Consider the following 19783-nt stretch of genomic DNA (forward strand, 5'->3'; position numbering starts at 1 on the left):
CTGACCGATACTGCAAAGGCCACTTTTGCCCAGACGGGGGTGCATTAGGGTACTCTGTAGGAGATTTTACTGTGCTGCTGCGTGGACGTCCCTCCCAGATGCCAGGGGATTCCAAACACTTCTGGGGAAAAATGGAATAGAAGTTTATTTGGGTGCCCGAAATCTGAAATGCAGGCGTGTTTTCACAATCCGTATTTTCAGGGACTTCCTGAAGACCCTCCATGCGTGAACTTGAAAATTCTTCTTGTACCAAAGTAAACTTACTCTTTGCGTTCCATTTCCCTTGGACGTTTTGGTACTTGGCTCCGCCTGAAAGTGCATTTCTGGCAGTTCCAAGCCCTTGCCCTGGCCTGGTGTGACGGTCAGAGAAGAGGCTGCCCTTCCTGGGAAGTGACCCCACCTGACTTGTCACCTTTGAAAGCTGAGCCTGCCCTGTGATTTCACATTTCTGGACACTCCTCAGTCGGCTCCCAAGGAATTTCCCAGGCTGTTTGCTGTGCTGCCTGGCCAGCGTGCAGGGCTGGATGCTTGGATGTGGTTAGCAAGATGCCTTATCATTGATGGAGTGCTAAAATTACTCTTGGCCACTGCCTCGTCCGGGGGCAGAGAGGCACGTCCTCTGAGACAGAGAGAGGCAGGGACAGGTGAAGCAGAAGTCCAGGGTGTGGGAAGGCCGAGGGGACGGCCCTGCTACGCAGAGACGGGGGTGGAGGGCTGCTGGATCAGGTGGCTGAGACCGGAGGAGGACATGACGTAGAGGTAGGAGGAAGCACTGGAGAAGAGAGGCTGTGGTTGTCACAGCCGGGATCACCAGCAGGCGAGCAGTGGACCCCAAGGACAGGGCTGGGAGGGACGTTCTGTGGAGCCACAGCAGGAGCTGGGCAGTGGTGGGAAGGAGGAGACACCCAGCGGAGACCCTCGCTGAGAAAGCGCAGTGGTGGCTGCATCTACTGCGTGAGCGGGCGCGGGGCGCTTCCCCGAATGAAGCGGAGCTCAGTCACGTCGCGTTACGTATGCAGCCGCTCGGTCCTCTGGTGACAGTGGATGGGTCCCTGCCCTGAGACTCAGTGGCTTTTAGACTGCGGGGCTGTGGAATGCAGCACCGTCTGCCCTCTCACCCAGCTCAGTGTGCACAGCGTGCTGTCCACCCAGCTGAGCCTCGCTGTGCCGGTGAGTGAGAGGTTTGCACGTGGTGCCGCATTTCAGCAGGGCTCCACGAGCTAAACGCTGGGTGGGATCTGTGGCTTGCTTGAGGCCAGCCTGCAGCAGGCTGTGACTCAGTGCAGCTGTGGCAAATTGGACAGGTTGTCGCTGGCCTGTCAGCCAGACATTGCCCATTTCACTCAGGGCCATCAGGAAGTGTCAAACCGTGGTGAGGCCGGTAGCTCTGAGATTTCCTGGGGAGCTCAGGGGTGCCTCCCGCAGTGGCGCACAGAAGGCTCTAACGAGGAGGGAGAGGCCGCGAGTGTGCTCCCATTACCCAGGGCGCTGACGGCACACGGCGTGTTGCTCAGGGTCGAGGGAGAGTGGCCCGGAGCCGCTTGTGCCTGCCCTCAGATGCTGGGTTTGCTCAGCCCTGATCTGATTTCCTGTTGCATAATGTGCATCACCGCAACCTGTGCTTGGAGAACACCTGCTCAGTCCAACCTCAGGGAGCTTCTTACAAGCACTTAATGGGGACAGAATCTCTTCCAGGGGCCAGAAAGATCACTTCTTAGAGGAAAATGCATCCTTAATAGGAAACACGCCCCGAGGCTGCTGGGGCCTGGGGAATCGGAGGTCTCTGGGTGACGCAGGAGTCAGGTTTCAGACACACATGCACACACACTCACACACGCACACGTGCAGACCAAAGCTCAGGTGGAGCTGTAAGTGGGAAGTCACGTGTAGGACCCCCGGAGCTTGTGCTACCTGGAAGGTCATGTGACAGTCGATGAAAAGATCGCGCACACAGCCGTGTGGGGCTGTGGGCAGGAGGCGGGAACCGTCCGCAGACAGACGTGTGCGTGTGGTGTCCGCGGAGGGGGAGATGGCACCGCGCCAGCACGTGGGAGAACAAACGATGCCTTGGAGACCGCAGAAGCCCAGGCAGCGTGGTGGTGTTCAGAAAGGCCAGCAGGCTGGTAATGGCGATTGTCACACTGGATTCAACTCAGCAGGGAAGGCAGTCACTGAGCGCTGTGGTCACTCTGAGGATCAGTTTTAAAACACGTGCATCGCACAATAAGCTATGATACCAAGCAGTCTTGCCGTACTGCGTGATAGAAAGGAAGGTGCTGCTTTTGTTACTTTAAGTGAGCTTTTAGTCCCTGGTTAGACTTCTCCCTTCAAATAGCTTCCTTCCTTTTTTTATGATTTATTTTATTTTCTTGAGAGGCAGAGTTAGAAACGGAGAGACAAAAGGAGAGAGAGAGAGATTGTGTATCTACTGGTTGACTCCCCACATGGCCTTCACAGCTGAGGCTGGGCCACGCTGAAGCCAGGAGCCTGGAGCTCGACATGTGTGCAGGGACCCAAGCACTTGGAACGTCTTCTGCTGCCTTCCCAGGTGCATTAGCAGGGGGCTGGATGGAAAGTGGAGCAGCCAGGAGTGCAACCGCTGCTCCCATGGGTTGTCAGTGAGCCAGGCAGCTTAGCCACTGCTCCACAACACCGACCCGAAATAGCTGCTGTTCATCTTCCGCAAGTCGTGCCCTGCACTTCGATGCGAGTCACGGGCACTGGGACCGTAGGAAGAGGTCGCCTGCTCGGCCCAAGTCAGAAAACAGATCACGTGCAGGAAGGGTTGGGCCCGACTTCTTCATGGTGATGGCGAGTTCATTTCTACAGGAAGAGGGAGCCTTGGGGAGCCCTCTCCAGGATGTGTCCAGTCCTGGTTAGCTCTTCAGTGAGAAGACTTGTGGTGATGTTGCAAAGCAGTGTCGCAGGGCACGGAAATCCTGCATGCATTAAATTTAGTCCCCAGAGAATAGCCTCGGTACTAGTGCTTTGTTTATGCCTGCTTTTTTGGGTCACTTTTTGTTATTTATTTAGGCTATTTAGGAAGTGCAGAGCTTCCGTCATCTGTAAATAATTTTTTAAGAGCCCTTTGCCGTCAAACGCCCAGCCAGTGGGAGGAAGGAGAGAAGGGGATGTCGCAGGAGTGCTCAATACTTTTTTCCTTGGCATGCCACAGCACAGAGCCGGGCGCCTTGCACTGTATTCTGCTTGCTGACCTGGGTCCCTGCTCCCATGGGTCACATACTCTGCTGTGCAGCACCGGGGCTGAACACAGACCCGCTGTCCTGGGTGAGAGGGGCAGTTGGCCACGTGCGGCTGTGACAGTTGACATCGGCATCCACAGTCTGGGCTAAGGCAAGCACACGTCTGCTGTGGCTGTTTGGGAGGGAGCACACACACAGCCCAGAGCACTTGTGGTCAAGCCTGCTGTGTCACCCCAGTTAATACAGTGTCTGCCTTGGCCACTGCTTCATCCTCACGGTGTCTGTTGTGGCATTGCCGGCCTGCTGAGGACCCCTGTATACAGACTGTGTGGCCCCTCTGCTTTCCACGGAGCATGTGCTGTGCCCAAACCGGAAGCCAGCCACCTCAAGGCTACAGAAGCCTGTCATTTGCTTCAGCTATGGCATCGACAAGCCAGTGCACTGCTGGTCACAGGCCCCTTGTCAGAAGCAAGTTTTGCTCATGGTTTCCCGGATGAGAGTTCTCCCAGTGCGGTGTGGCTGAGCCAGAGCTTGGATACTCAGTTTTCAGCCCTGCTCGCCTCCACATGTGTGTGCCTGAGCACCTGGATCACAAGCCACTGGCACTGCTGTGCCTGTGTCCTCCTTAGGCAGGGGCCACGGGACCACATCCCTGCTTTGGGGGAAGGAACCGGCCTTGTAGAGAAAGGGTTCTCAACACCAAGTGCATCAGATGGGGTGTTGGAGGGCAGGGGCTACTCTCCCCTCTCAGGACCTTGGCCCTGGCCCCTGGTCCTTCATTCTCACTGCCCAGCGCTCCCTCCTCCACAGACCCCAGGGAGTGCTCAGGGCTCAGCATCTGCTCTGATTCTCATTTTCCCATCAAAACCGACTGGCTTTCTAGACCAGCCCCCAGGACTCTGCTCTCTGCCAGGGGTAATCTGATAAACAGAATCTAGCTGTCGTGGACCACAGGGTGTGTGTGTGTGTGTGTGAGAGAGAGAGAGAGAGAGAGAGAGCGTGCGCGCACAGGGCAGGGGGCTGCAGAAGGCTAATGGTTGAGCCTGTTAAGCTCCCAGATTTAATTTACGTTCTAGCAAATGTTCACGATGCCTTATAAAAGACAGACTATGTGGAGAGGCAGAGCCAGGATCGGCCAGGCAAGCTTGTATTTGAACATCTCTTGGGTCCCGAGACTCCCCTGTGGCTGCTTCAAACCCCATGCAAGTGTTGGAATCAACGTGAGATCAAACGTTAGGGGCACCAAGTCCAAAAGTCCTGATGGGCTTAATCTTCATGACCACTGATTAAAAATCTTTAAATGGGGCTGGCGTTTGGTCTAGACGTTGAGATGCCACTTGGGACTCTCACGGCCCACATTGGAGTAGCTCTGGTTCAGTCCTGACTCCAGCTTCCTGCTGACATGCACGCTGCGAGGCAGTGGTGATGGCTTAAGTATGGGGGTCCTTGTCATCCATGTGAAAGACCTGGGTTAAGCTCCCAGCTCCCAGTCCCGGTTTGGCACAGCCCAGCCATTGTTGGCATTTGGGGAGGGAACCAGAGGATGGGAGCACTCTCTGCCTCTCTGGCTGTCACAGAACCCTTTTTAAAAAACTAATATTTTCCTGTTGGAAGAGACCTTACAGATGGCCAGGAGATGCCAACTGAAATCAAATGGCAGGTGTCTGGTGGGAGTGCCCATGTTAACCACCCCCCAGGACCACTGTGCACTGCACACTCGTGCTGAAACACCACAGTACTATCCTGTGTGTGGACAATCACCGTATGTCAGATTAGAAAAGGAAGGTGGCTGAGAGACAGTGAGACACCATGAGAGTGTAGAAGCTGGGCCTGGGCTCTCAGTCTCGGCCTGGGTGCTAAGGTCACTGAGAAGGTGATACGTGCCTGACAGGGCTGTGTGTCCCGCCCCAGTCCAGCTGTCCAGCCTGTGGGAGCCCTTGGAGAAGACGAGAGGCCCCCTTCTGCCCCCTCCAGCCCTTAGTGCCAAGAAGCACCTGCCTGGGGCCAGTGCTGTGGCGCAGTGGGTTAAAGCCCTGGCCTGAAGCGCTGGCATCCCATATGCGCATGGGTTTGAGTCCAGGCTGCTCCACTTCCTATCCAGCTCTCTACTATGGCCTGGGATAGCAGTGGAGGATGTCCCGAGTCTTTGGGCCCCTGTACCCATGTGGGAGACCACGAAGAAGCTCCCAGCTCCTGGCTTTGGATTGGCACAGCTCCAACTGTTGCAGCCATCCAGGGAGTGAACCAGTGGATGGAAGACCTCTCTCTCTCTGCCTCTCTGTAACTCTGCCTTTCAAGTAAATGATAAATAAATCTTAGAAAAAAAGAAACAAACAGCTGCCTAGAGCACCTGATGGTAGGTCCTGGGAGAGCCCTGCCCAGCTGAGGCGTTTGATCCGTTGTCCAGCCTCTCTCAGTTGCCTGACTTTTTACCAGTGGGCAAAATTCCTCTGTGTGGTTGGGTGTGTGTGAGACATTGTGGGCATGGCTCCATGTCCACATAAGTCAATTCCCTCACTGTCTGAAACGGGGCCTGGGACACCAAGTGATTGACTCCTTCTATGCATCTGTGCACAGCATGTTACACGTCAGGGCTGGTACACGCACATCTGTCTTTGCACCTGTGTACAGTAGTCACACGTCAGGGCTGGTACACACACATCCATCTATGTACCTGTGCACAGCATGTTACATGTCAGGGCTGGTACACACACATCCATCTATGCACCTGTGCACGGCATGTTACATGTCAGGGCTGGTACACGCATCCATCTATGCACCTGTGCACGGCATGTTACATGTCAGGGCTGGTACACGCACATCCATCTATGTACCTGTGCACGGCATGTTACATGTCAGGGCTGGTACACGCACATCCATCTATGCACCTGTGAACGGCATGTTACACGTCAGGGCTGGTACACGCACATCCATCTATGCACCTGTGCACAGCATGTTACATGTCAGGCTGGTACACACACATCCATCTATGTACCTGTGCACAGCATGTTACACGTCAGGGCTGGTACACACACATCCATCTATGTACCTGTGCACGGCATGTTACACGTCAGGGCTGGTACACACACATCCATCTATGCACCTGTGCACGGCATGTTACACGTCAGGGCTGGTACACACATCCATCTATGCACCTGTGCACGGCATGTTACACGTCAGGGCTGGTACACACACATCCATCTATGCACCTGTGCATGGCATGTTACACGTCAGGGCTGGTACACACATCCATCTATGCACCTGTGCACGGCATGTTACATGTCAGGGCTGGTGCACACACATCCATCTATGCACCTGTGCATGGCAATCACATGTCAGGCTGGTACACACACATCCATCTATGCACCTGTGCATGGCATGTTACACGTCAGGGCTGGTACACACACATCCATCTATGCACCTGTGCATGGCATGTTACATGTCAGGGCTGGTACACACACATCCATCTATGTACCTGTGCACGGCATGTTACACGTCAGGGCTGGTACACACACATCCATCTATGTACCTGTGCACGGCATGTTACACGTCAGGGCTGGTGCACACACATCCATCTATGTACCTGTGCACGGCATGTTACATGTCAGGGCTGGTGCACACACATCCATCTATGCACCTGTGCATGGCAATCACATGTCAGGCTGGTACACACACATCCATCTATGCACCTGTGCACGGCATGTTACACGTCAGGGCTGGTGCACACACATCCATCTATGTACCTGTGCACGGCATGTTACATGTCAGGGCTGGTGCACACACATCCATCTATGCACCTGTGCATGGCAATCACATGTCAGGCTGGTACACACACATCCATCTATGCACCTGTGCACGGCACGTTACACGTCAGGGCAAACTTAATCATCAACAAGGTGCATTTGCTGTTTACGGACCTCCCAGAAAGACAGAGGGCCTGACCCCTCCAGGATGAGCTCTCCCCGGGGCTCTAGGTAGACGGGAACTTTATGGTCATTTGCTTTTTTTTTTTTTTTTAAAGATTATTTATTCGAATGAGAAGAGTTACAGAGGGAGAGGAAGAGAGAGACAGATGTATCTGCTGGTTTACTCCCCGAGTGGCCACGGTGGCTGGGGTTGCTCCAGGCTGAAGCAAGGAGCCTGGAGCACCATCCTGGTCTCCCCTGTAAGTGGCAGGGGCTGAAGCACTTGAGCCAGCCACACCACTTCCCAAGGTGTGCATAAGCAGGGAGCTCGAGCCAGGATTCAAAACCCAGGCATTCCGGTGAGGCATCTGGAGTTCCTCCAAGTGTCTTCACCGCTGGACCAAATGTTTTTGGATGCTCTGGTGGTGCGTGGGGAATCCTGTGCTGAATTCTGTGACTGGTGGACTCCAGGGCTGCAGACACAGTGTAGTTAGGGCAGCCGTGGCTTTGGCAGCAGCAAGGGCGGAGGGTGAGGGCTGAAGGTCGGGAAGGGAAATGTGTGGAGTGAGGCAGGGACAGGGGGAATGTGTTCCTTGTGCAGGCCTGTCCCAGCTTCCACTCTGGCCCTAGGACGCCTGTCAGGCTCTCACATCACCTGAGAAGGGAACATCGGCGGCCCTGGCTAGAGAGGAGCTGATGGGGAGGGTGTGGGGTTGGATGGCAGGGACCATGTCTGGCCTCTTCTGTAGGGTTGGCAGGGACCAAATCTGGCGTCTCCAGTGGTGTCTCGACCTGATGCACACACGTGTGCTGAGAACCAGGTGGACGACTGACCAAGTGCTGCTGGGACATCTGGACGATGGGATGGCAAGGCTGAGTCACTAGGGGCGGCAGGCCCAGGATCTGGTCTCTAGGTTTACAGTGGTGATCCCAAGAGCTTAAGATCACCAATGCAAAAATGCTGAGTAAAGTGAGCATGTTTCGGGGCCCCTTTTCTCTGTGGCTTTCTTTTTCTTTGGCTTCCTGAGCCTGGCTGGTCATTCTCTCTGGTGCTGCTGTTGGGCCCAGCAGCAGGAGAGGACAGAGTTCAGTGTGGCCATGCCAGGAGGCAGGAAGGACCATGGCCGGGGCAGTGGTCACATGGCACTTATACAGCCTTATCAGAGCAGGACCTCCATGTCCCCAGGATGCTTTGCTGCATCGGGACCACAGGACCCATGACCTGGGGACAACTGGAGACTGCTCCATCAACAGCTGCGTCTGTAGTTATATAACCCTGGCGTCCGCCCTGGGCTGGCGGCTGTGAAAATCTGCCTGGTACTGGAATCACTTTCTATCTTCGTTCCTGGCTAGATGCTTAAGCTCCTACTTGTGACTGAGGTAAGCAAGAGTCCCAGGAGCAAACTAGAAATAAGCAGGGTGGCCCCACCCATGTTGTGAGTGTCCCTTGAAGGGCATATGGCCACTGTTGTCTCTCTCTCTCTCCCTTCTGGCTCACTGCCATGTAACCTCGGTGCCACTCATATATCCAACAATCTGTATAAATTTAACATCAAATGATTAATGATTTCCCTGCCAAATTTAAGGAGACAATTGCACTAAAACTCCTCTGATATCAGTAGCGTATTTAAAAGTCTAATTTAGCAGCAACACGCTTGGTTTTTTGATTCCTTTTGATTTGCTTTATTTGCATCCATGTAGGGGAGCCTCCCAGGGAGGTCTTTGCTGCGTCTTCCCTGCTCCCCTCACAGGTGGGCGTCCTTGGCTCCTTTGTGAGGGGAGTGCGGTGCTGAGGGTCAGAACGTGCCACTTGCTGTGTGGTAGGACAGAGGTGTCAGCGTGACTGGCAGAGCGCCACGCTCCCGGGCTGGCCTGTTTATCGTCAGTGGACACATCTGAGGAATTTCTCTACCCCATGTGCCTGATAGGGAAAGTGAATTCCAAACCCAGGCCAACATTTGAGAGGTGATGGGAAAAATACTTTAGTGACCACAAGTGGCCCTTTCTTGCTACAAGAGAAACCTGTGAACAGAAATTGCTGTGCAGATATTCCTTTAAGAGGGGGAACGGGGTGGGCTTATGGGCCAGCAGCAGCTGGGGAGGGGAGTGCCTGGCTCCCATGTCACAGTGCTGCTGCACTCCAAGACACTACCTGGGGTGCCAATGCAGAGCTGGAAGGCAGCGGTGGTAGCTCAGGGAGTTCAGTTCCTGCCACCCCTGTGGAAGATCTAAATTATGTTCCTGGCTCCTGGCTCCAGCCTGGCCCAGCCCTTGCCGTTGCAGCATTTGAGGAGTGACCAGCAGATGGAAGATCTCTGTATGTCTCCCGGCTTTTCAAGTCAAATAAAAATAAAGACAAAAAATTTGAGTGAAAACAAAAGTCACTGTGCAGTTATTTGAGATGGGATGCTGAGCAATGAATGTGAGCTGTCACCTATAAGACCAACATTAATGATGCACGTTTCTAACCATTGTGGAAATGGAAAATAACACATAAAGAAGAATGTAGTGACATCGTGTTACACGGTGACATCACCCCTCTGCAGCGGTATTGTGTTGTGCTGTGACGTCACCCCCTCTGTAGTGGCATCCTGTGATGAGGTGACATCACCCCCTCTGCAGTGGCACTGTGTTACACGGTGACGTCACCCCTTCTGCAGTGGCATCGTGTTACATGGTGACGTCACCACCCCTGCAGTGGATTATTACATGGTGACTTTACCGCCTCAGCAGTGGCATCGTTATGCGGTGACATCACCACCTCTGCAGTGACATTGTTTTACCCAGTGACGTGTTACGCGGCGACGTCACAGGCTGTGACGTCAGTTTCCCTCTTGCTCACTCACCATATTACCTACACATAGAAGCAGGGCTTTCGAAGACCAAGTTGGTTACTATCTCCAGACATGCAGAGTTCGTCTTGGGAGGGCCCCCGTCTGCCTCACGCCTTCGACCCTCGACTTCCATTCAGTACAAGCAGCCCTGGAGGAACGACCTGTCCTGGCTGCTGCTGGCGAGTGTGGTGAGGCAGGCGGCGGTTCCCTGGAGGTGGTGAGGAGGTCAGGTGGTGAGGGGGTGAGCCTGTGAAGGGGTGAGCCTGTGAAGGGGTGAGGTGGTGAGGGGTGAGCCTGTGAAGGGGTGAGGGGGTGAGCCTGTGAGCCTGCTCACTGCTAGGATGCCCGCGTCCCACAGGGCCGCCAGCCCCGGGGCGTAGTGTCCCAGGGCTGAGCCCGCCTCAGGGGGAGCGCCCGGCTGGCACACCAGGCCCTCGGGGGCCGGGCCCGGTCCTGCGGCCGGAGCGGGCAGTGCGGGACGCGGCCGGCGCCCAGGGCCCTGCACGGAGCTGCCGCACACCCAGCCCCTCACCCAGGGCCGGCTGCCTCGCTCCTCATGGCCCACGTTTGGTTCTGGGCTCGGTTCTGGGCTTCCAGGAGGGTGGTGACCTGAGGTCGAGGGTCACGCCGGGCTCACATCGGTTTCCCTTCCGGGTCAGCCGGAAGCGCAACCGCCGCCGCGTGGGCCTGCCGGTGGGTTCTCCGAGAAATGGCGGCGGACGCGGGACCCAGGTGGGCGCGGCGGCACGGGGGTACCTGCCGGGGAGGGGGCGCGTGTGGGGGCTGAGAGCTGGCGCCTCGTGTCCGCGGTCGCCCAGGGACCTCTGGCGTGGGCGGGAAGGGGCGCGCTCGGGCCGCGGCGCGGAGGGCCGGTGCGCCTGCGTGGCCTGAGGTGCGAGCCGTGGCCGTGACCCGTGCGGCCACGCCGGACGCGTGCTGTCGCCGCGGAACACCCACCCGCCCGCCCGCTGCCAGGCGCCCGTGGGTCGAGACGTGCCCGCGCTTGTCTTGCCTCTCTGAGAGTGAATGACGGGTTCAGTGGGTCAGTAGGGCCGGCGAGCCGCCTCCCCTGTCCCCAGACATCCCCAAGATGATGCCAGCATAGTAGGCGTGGAGGGGACCTCAGCCAGAGCTAAGTGCTGTCCCTTTCCCACGGGGCTCAGCGGCTTTGGTTGACAGCAAAGTTAGGGGTCAAGTGTTCGGAGGAAGCTGTGGTCAGAAGCTGACCCCTGTCCCACCGTCCAGTGGGCCCTCCACCTCCGGGCCATGGGGACAGCCGGGGCAGCTGCCCACTGTCGTGGTGCTGTGGGCTCTCGTGGAGTCCGTGGTCGGATGTGAAGCCTCGAGCCTGCTTTGGCGCTGGAGGCAGCCGGCGCTCGTTTCCCGCTGTGCGTTTCTGTTCTCTCTGCTGTTGGAGGCTGAACCTCCCCCTGGCTTCAGCGTGAGGGGCTGTTGTTTGCTAACTCTCTCCTGGTGTGTAGGGGTGGTGGCGCCAGAGAGCAGCGAGAGGGTGAGGCCTCAGGACTCCCAGGTGGCCTTGCGTCTGCGCCTCAGGGAGTGGAAGGTGGCACCCTCAGGCCCTGGAGGGACACGCACTCAGTGAGGATGGCGGGTGCGTTTTTGTTTGCTCTCTGGGGTGAACTCCTTTTGAGAATTCCCAAAAGGTGGGGCAGGCACTGTGGGGCAGTAGGTTGGCCGTCGTCGCCTGGGCCCTCACGTCCTGCACTGGAGTTTCTGGTCCAGTCCCTGCCAGTCCACGTCTGATCGGGCTTCTGCTCACACACACCCTGGGAGGCAGCAGGTGGTGGCCCACGTACTTGGGTCACTGCCAGTCCTGCCCCGTGCGTTGGCCTGACCTAGCGCCAGTCGTTGGAGGCATTTGGGAAGTGAACCAGGGGATGGAAGATTTCTGTCTGTCTCCTGATGTTTGTTTGCCCTCACATACATGCATACATCTTTCAAAGGAAAGAAACCATGCAGCGTGTGGTGTTCCTAAGACAGTTTTTACGTTTGTGTGTTTCGATGTTTGAACTCCAGGCTGTGTCTGAGCATGGTGGACTCCAGGGGAAGCCACATTTCTGGCATTCAGAGCGTGCAGCCTGCTCCCGTCCGTGGCTGTTTCTGAAGGCTGTGGACCTCACAGACTGCAGCTTCGCTTCCAGATCAGAGCCGCCTGCGGAGAACACAGCCTCTGCACGGGCCGTCAGGACAGGCTCGCGTCTCTGCCCCCGCGTGTGCGCACTTCACGCTCAACACAGGCGCAGACAGGTGCAGCTGGAGGGCAGGTGCTGATACCTCGGGTGCGTTTCCTCACCTCTGCAGCACCAGTGGCTCGTCCTGAGCTGCCTGCACCACGGAGCCGCCGACACTGTTTGGTGTTGCATTCCTTGTTGGTTTTGAAAACAAACAAACGTGCATTGACGAACAGCCATCTGAAAATGCAGCTCAGGCATACTGACTTTTTCACACGTAGGCATCAGAGAGTAGCTGAGAAATCCAAGATTGCACCAATAATGGATGCGTGCCAGCCACGCCGTAACGCACGTTTGAAGGCTTCTCGTCTCGAGTGTCGATCGCAGACTTCAGCGTGAGGAGAGCGCGCGCTTGGTGCTGTGGATGCGTCGAGGGCGAGGCCGGACAGGAGTGCTTGGTTCTGCAGGCTGTCTCTCCGCCTGAGCCCCTCCCCCCACGCCCTCGCGTCTCCAGGCGCCCAGCAGAGCCTGTGCAGCTCTCAGTGCACGGCGGGCGGGAGTGATGGGAAAGTGGAGAGGCTGCGGCCCCGTGCAGGCCTCTTGCTTTCTGACAAGGGAGTTAGCCTAGGAGGTTTCCAGACGTGGGCTCTCACCACAGTGTCTAACCCGCTCTTCTAAAAGCCGCTGTTACAGGCTCCTGGGCTAGGATGTCAAGAGAATTCTCTCTCGAGGTCGCTTCTAAAATGGGTGAGTTTGACAGTGCCGCTGATCTGTCCTCTCTCTACTGGGTGGGGAGACGCCGCTACTCCATGAAACTGGGTATTGGGTCCCACAGGTGCTTCTTTGTGCCCACACCACAGTGCGTTCCCCAAATAATAGTCACTCATTATTTAATGTGCTAAGTGAAGCAACAGTAATTACAGGTTCTGAGAAGATGGGCCTCTGTGGACTGAGCCTTCTCAGTTTGGGCTTGCTTCCATGGAAGTGCTTTAATTATTAGTATTTTTTCTTTCCTTCTCTCTCTCTCTCTTTCTCCCTCCCTCTCTCCCTCTCTCTCTCCCTCTCTCTCTCCCTCTCTCTCTCCCTCTCTCTCTCCCTCTCTCCCTCCCTCTCTCCCTCTCTCTCCCTCTTCCTCCCTCCCTCCCTTCCTCTCTCCCTCCCTCCCTCTTTCCCTCTCTCCCTCTCTCTTTCTTTCTCTCCCCTCCCCTCCCCTCTCCTCCTTTCTCTTTCTTTTTCCCTTCCCTTCTCTTTCCTTTACCATCCCGTCCCGTCCCATCCTGTCCTATGCCATTACAGAGAGAGAAGGAAAGACAGAGATTTTCCATCCATTGGTTCACTCTCCAAATGGCTGTAATGGCCAGGGCTGTGCCAGGCCGGAGCCAGGAGCTCTATCTGGGTCTTCCACATAGGTGCAAGGGCCCAGGACTTGGGCCACCTTCCATTGCTTTCCTGGGCACATTAGCAAGGAGCTGGATCGGGAGTGGGGCAGCCAGGACACGAGTGGCGCCCCTGTGGGATGCTGATGTCCCAGGTGGCGGCTTTGCCCACTGCACCACAAAGCTGGCCCCTTAGTTGTGTCTTCAGTGGCCCAGAGTTCACAAGAAGCCAAGAAAGCAATGCATGGATATTTGTACGGGACTGTATCAGTCCATGGTGCATTTGTAGAGCAGTGCAGGGAGTGTTGGGAGTCTGTAAATACTTTCAGAGCTGCTGATTTTCCAGAAGCTGGAGGGTTTCCGACTTCAAGACACACCCAGCTGTGCGAGGCTTCAGGGCATTTGGGGGTGGAGGGGTTCGGCAGCTTCTCCCGGTTCTCAGGGCTGCAAGGATGGATTTCTCATGTTGTGTTCACACAGATATTGATTGCCGTCGTCTTGGGTACCTTCAGGAACGCTAAGCTATAAAATAAAATGAGGTTTCTACTGTTAGCATGTTCATAAGGGGAAATGGCTTAAAAGCCTGTATTTTACCCAGATTTTCACTCATTACAGTTTTATAAGCTTCGAAGGATCTCGGTTGCATTGAAAAGTTATAAACACCCTTCCCATTCCCTGAGCCATGTGGGATATAAGATTAAATAACCCGGAAGGCATGTGGCTGTGTCTGCAAGACTGTCGATGCATCGCAGAAGAGGATGCCTTAGAACTGGACCAGTGATGAGTTCCTCCTGGAGCTGACCGTCGGCGTGTGTAGGTCCGATGCCAGTCAGTGGACTCAGTGGGGAGAGCAGGGCGCGCCCCTGGCCTGGCCCCAGAATGTGAGCAGCTTTGCCCTGGCCCACACTTGTGATGCTGTCTTGTAGCTATGGTCCAGATTGGTGATGGGGACAGCACAGAGAAGCCCGGAAAGACTCTGATGAGCCTCTTGGTTTGTTGTGTCTTTGGTGTTGCGGTACTTGTTTTCCTTTCTGCTGAGGACAGTGCAACCTCCCCAGGCTCTCTCCCACAGTCTCGCCCACAATAGGGTGAGAGACAGAGGGAGAGAGAGGGGCATGTGGCGCAGTGGTTGGGGTGCCCTTTGGGATGCCCACGTCCCGTACTGCAGTGCCCAGTTTCAAGTTGTGGCTTCTCTCCCGACTCCAGCTTCCTGGTCATGCAGACACAGGGGGCAAGGGGACGGCTCAGGTACTTGGGTCCTTGCCACCCATGGAGGAAACCCAGACTGAGTTCCTGACTCCCGGCTTCTGCCCATTCCAGCCTTGGTCGTTTCAGGCATTTGGGAGGTGAGCCAATGGGTAGAAGCATTTTCTATCCTCCCTGTCTTCTGCCTTTCAAATAAAATAGATGAATTTACTTGTTTCTAAAAAGTAGAAATTCATAGACCCATGAATTCTGTGTTGTTGCAGCAGTTGGGTCATCTAGATGCTGGCTAAAGTTTCTCACTGGATGTGTTAAAGTTTGGTTATTTTCACTTATTTGAATGGAAGAATAACAGAGACAGAAAGAGATAGAGATACAGAGAAATATTCCTTCTGCAGGTTGACTTTGCACATACCTGCAATAGCTAGTCCTGAGCCAGGCTGAGACCAGGACCCTAGAGCTCCATGTGGGTCTCCCGGGTGGGTGGCGGGGACCCAGATACTTGAGCCATCACCTGCTGCCTCCCAGGATGCACATCAGCAGGAAGCTGGGATTGGAAGTGGGGTGGGGAGTGGAACCCAGGCACTGAATGTAGGAGGGGAGTGTCCCAGGTGGCAGCTTACCCAACTCCGCCACACCTGGTCCTCACTGGATGTTTAGCATTGGTTTGTATAAGACGCGCTTGCATGGGTGTAGAAACACCATTCTGTTCAGTTCTAACAGCTGGGATGTGGGATCCCAGGTGGGCCCCTGGTGCGATGTCCCAGGAGCCAGCCATGTCTCAGCCAAGGGCAGCACAGGACAATGTCAGGGCCACGTAGTGACTTAGGGGCTGAAACCTCCAGGAGGTGACCTCGGCTGCCCCCAGGAAGGAGCCCGAGGACTCGCGGGGTCTGATCCTCGTGGCCGGGGGAGAGCGGAGGCAGAGGAGTCCCTGCCGATGTCAGGCTGTGTGGGGCCCTGGGATAGGACCGCGCTTCCCGGCGTCCTGAAGGGCTGTGGGTGTCTCGTCTCCCAACCTGAAAGCAGGAACTACTTCTTGAGAATGTAGTACACACTTGCTGTCAACACCGTGCCGTCTTGTCAGCCAGGGTGTCGATTCCGCCAGGCTCAGAGAGGCATGATCCACAGTCCGCGCCACGTCTGGGCTGTTGGAATCCCAGGCAGCCATTGCGCGGCGCAGAGCGCAGGCGGCGTCTCTGTCACGATGTGAGAATGAGAATCATATGTTTGGCCTTCCTGAGGGAGAAAAAAGTCTTTTCCAGCGCTTTCCAGAAACGTCGCTGTTTCTCATTATCGTGCATTTACGTCTGCTCGGCGCTGGGTTTGCACCCTCGTGGTTTCAGGCTGTGGGGGGTACCAGCGAGTCCTCCGCTGTGAGTTTGGGGTAGCATGCACCCCTGACTCCTAGGGAAACAGGCCTGAAGTCCCTCCGCACCCCTGCTTCCTCGGAGGTCTCTCCGACAGGTGTGCGAGTCAGAAACCGAAGCGTAGTCACCTTTGCATGAGCGAAGGCATCGCAAGCGTTTTCCTTGCCATGATTGATCGTTTAGAAATCAACTTGTTTCTTGAAGGGATTTTTGCAAAACAGAATCTCGCAGTACATTGGAAGACAGAAGGCGGCCATATGGTCTCCCCAAACCCTTCCACCTGCCCGTCTGATGGTTGTGTCCTGGAACTTTCTCCCCAGGAGGCTGGCCCCTCTTTGGCTACACGCACGCTTGCGTGTCTGCTGGTTGTTTCTGGTTGGCCGTTTCACTCAATGATTACTACTGCATAAAGAAGCTGCACCCCTGCCCCGTGTCTCCTCTCTGCCTCCCCTCCCCCCCCCCTGCACCCCTGTCCTGTGTCTGCTCTCCCTTCCCTCCCCTCCCCCTGCATCCCTGTCCTGTGTCTGTTCTCCCTCCCCTCACTTCACCCTGCATCCCTGTCCTGTGTCTGTTCTCTCCCTCCCCTCACCTCACTCTGCACCCTGCCCCTGTGTCTGCTCTCTCCCTCCCCTCCCCATGCACCCCTGCCCCCATGTCTGCTCTCATGCTCCCTCACCTCACTCTGCACCCCTGTGACTCCTCTCTCCCTGCTCCCCCCTCACCCTGCACCCCTGCCCCTGTGTCTGCTCTCACGCTCCTTCACCTCATTGCACCCCTGTCCCTGTGTTTCCTCTCTCCCTCCCTCCCCTCACTCTGCACCCGTCCTGTGTCCCCTCTCTCCCTCCCCTCCCCTCTCCCTGCACTCTGCCCCTCTGTCTGCTCTCTCCCTCCCCTCACTCTGCACTCTGCCCCTCTGTCTGCTCTCTCCCTCCCCTCCCCTCACTCTGCACTCTGCCCTTGTGTCTGCTCTCTCCCTCCCCTCCCCTCACTCTGCCCCTCTGTCTGCTCTCTCCCCCCCTCCCCTCACCCTGCACCCCTGCCCCTCTGTCTCCTTTCTCCTTCCCCTCACCTCACCCTGCACCCCTGTCCTGTGTCTCCTCTGTCTCTACGCCCAGCTTTGGTGCTGGGCATTTGAGTCGTCTCCCGCCACGTCCTCTAAGTGAACATACGTAGCTAGCTGGTATTCCTGAGTGAAACCAGGAAGGAGGAGGAATCCTGCGCCCTGCAGCAGCCTCCTGTGCGAGAGTGCCCGAGTGAGCCTGGGTTCTCAGTTGCCAGCTGGGAACCCTCTGCTGGGAGTCGACCTGGATGCTGTTAGGACTGAGCACCCGCCTGGGGCCCGTCGTCAGAGGGCCCAGAGGCCTGTACTCTATCCATGGATGCGTCCCTGAGGGCAGAGTTCGGGTCGAGCCTGAGCCCTGCCATCAGGTGCCAGAGGCTGCTGACCTCACCACAGCCAGGTGGAGGGGACGGCCCCTAGGGGAGGCTTCCCCTGGGAGGTGGCCACCAAGGCCCAGACACACCTGGACTGGGAAGTGGACCTCAGTGGTGCACTTAGGCACAGGGGAAAGCTGCTGGAAGAGTCACGGTTTCCACCTTGGCTCCCCAGGTCCCTAAGGAAAAAATCCTGCCAAGGCCCCCGGAGCATGTGTGTGCAGGAGGGTGTGTGTCCCCAGCCTGGGCGGCTCTCGCTGCCTGCCTTTCCCACCCCGGAGGCTCCAGACCCTTCCGGAGGAAGCGTTCCTTCCCACTGCCTTTCACAGTCAGCACTCGGATTCGCAGGTGCCTCTTTCAGCTGAGCCAGGCCAAGTGTGGCTCTGCGAGCGTGGGGCGGGGCAGGTGGGCGGACGCGCCTGGCGACTCGGTGTTCACTAGCTGCCTTTGTAAACTGCATCTTCTCCTGCCCCCATTGTTCTGTGTCCCCGAAGCAAGCCAGCACAGCACTGTTGTCTGGACAGAATGGAGGGTGGTGATGCGTCTGCAGATCCCCTCCCCGCTCATTTAAATAGCATTTCCCTCATCTATGCAAAACTCCAATGAATATTTACAGCCTCCAGGAATAGGCGCCATGGGAAAAAAAAATACCCCCGCAAGTGTAATCATCCTCAGAATGCTCCCCAAACAAAGCGTCTGAGCTGCGGTTGCCCGGCAACAGTCCGCCGTGGTGTTCTGCCGGGCGTGCCTGGAGCAGAGCCGGAGCTGTCTTCCCGCCACGGGGCGTGCACAGTGGCAGTCAGCGCAGGTTAGGAGCGAGAGGTAGGGAGGTTAAAGTCCAGGGTCAGGGGTCAGGCTGCTGCGACCTTACTCTCAGCTTCAAGCACTGTTTGTGACAATTTTCCGTGTCCCATTGCTTGCTGTTGTTGTGCGGATGCACCACTCAATCAGATTTCAAGGGCACGGGACCTTGGGTCTCTCCAGAGTCCGGTCAGTTTCTGCTCCTGTACAGCCTTGCCTCCCAGGGAGCCTGCTGGGGGAGGCCAGGAGCCATGGTCACAGGGGCTCCAAGTGCAGCGGAGCAGGTCCGGTATGGCCCATGTCCTGGTGTCCTGGCTGCAGTGGGCCCCTGTACAGCCAGTTCAGGCCACCGCAAGTGCCTTACAGAGGGCCTGCGTGCAATGGGCATCTCTTCCAAGGTGTTCTCCCGTAGGTGCAGGGACAGCTTCTTATCCATCTTCCTAACATGTATTTGTGAAGCAAGGAGGAGGGGCCGGTGTTGTGGTGCCCAGGTCAAGCTGCAGCTTGCGACACCAGCATCTCATATAGACATGGGGTCGAGTCTCAGCTATTCCGCTTCTGATCCAGGGCCCTGCTAATGGCCTGGGAAAACCAGTAAAAGCTATTCCCAGCCATCCATGTGGGAAACCAGGATGAAGAAGCTCTTGGCTCCTGACTTAAGCCTTGCCCAGCCTTGGGTATTGCAGCCATTTGGGGAGTGAACAGAAAAAGATTTCTCTCTCCCTCTCTCCCTCTCTCCCTCCCTCTATCTGTTCCTTTCTCTCTAACTCTGCCTTTCAAATAAATCAATAAGTAAGTCTTAAAAAAAAAAAAGAAAGAAAAAGAGCAAGAGGAAGGAACGACGCAGACTAACACATCTCCCTAAATGGCGCTCGCCGGTGATCGCGCCGAGAGCCAGGTCTTGGTGCCGGTGGAGCTGACACCGGGGCAGAGCCACATGCCTCAGGACCTTCCGTGGTATTTGTAGGTGGTCGGCGGGGCCTAAGCAGTGGGAGGCTTGCTTTTTAATTGGGGTTTTTATTAAATTTATTGGTTATTAATTCTGTTACCAGAAAGGAATTTCATTGGACACAGTTCAGTTGTTGGGGGAGGGATTTCTCATGATTGCTGGTCAGTGACTGAGCCAGGCAGAAGGGCACACAGCAGAAAGCGCCCTCTCAGGTTCCCCAGGAAGCTCTGGTTGGGTGCCCACCACACGCGGGACCCCTTGGTGAGCCCCTTCCCCAGAGTGGTGCCCCGGCCCTGGTCAAGATCCCCCCAGTGGAGCCCTGGCTGCCTTCCTAGGGACAGTTTCCCCTTCCCCAGAGTGGTGCCCCGGCCCTGGTCAAGATCCCCTGGTGGAGCCCTGGCTGCCTTCCTAGGGACAGTTTCCCCTACTCCCTTCCACAACACCGCGCTGCTCAAGGAGCAGTGCACCTGCCCCCTGGCTCTGTGATCTATAGCAGGCACTTTGTCTCTCCTGCTT

General features: G+C 56.3%; 1 long non-coding RNA gene across 8 annotated transcripts in view; it reads left to right on the plus strand.

The window, feature by feature from the left end:
* The first annotated feature begins 621 nt into the window (after window positions 1-621).
* LOC103352362 (uncharacterized) overlaps window positions 622-19783 on the plus strand; it is a 184022-nt gene continuing 164860 nt past the window's right edge. For 3 of the 8 annotated variants that reach the window (XR_016219948.1, XR_016219947.1, XR_016219956.1), the window contains exon 1: window positions 622-759. This is a non-coding gene — a long non-coding RNA (uncharacterized LOC103352362). Of the gene's footprint in view, window positions 760-10523; window positions 10675-19783 lie in introns of those variants that run through there. The other 5 variants (XR_016219951.1, XR_016219950.1, XR_016219949.1 and 2 more) reach the window with 3 other exon arrangements.

The sequence above is a fragment of the Oryctolagus cuniculus genome, chromosome 13 (assembly GCF_051225735.1).
Source record: "Oryctolagus cuniculus isolate XC-2025 breed Fujian yellow rabbit chromosome 13, ASM5122573v1, whole genome shotgun sequence".
Taxonomy (NCBI): domain Eukaryota; kingdom Metazoa; phylum Chordata; class Mammalia; order Lagomorpha; family Leporidae; genus Oryctolagus; species Oryctolagus cuniculus.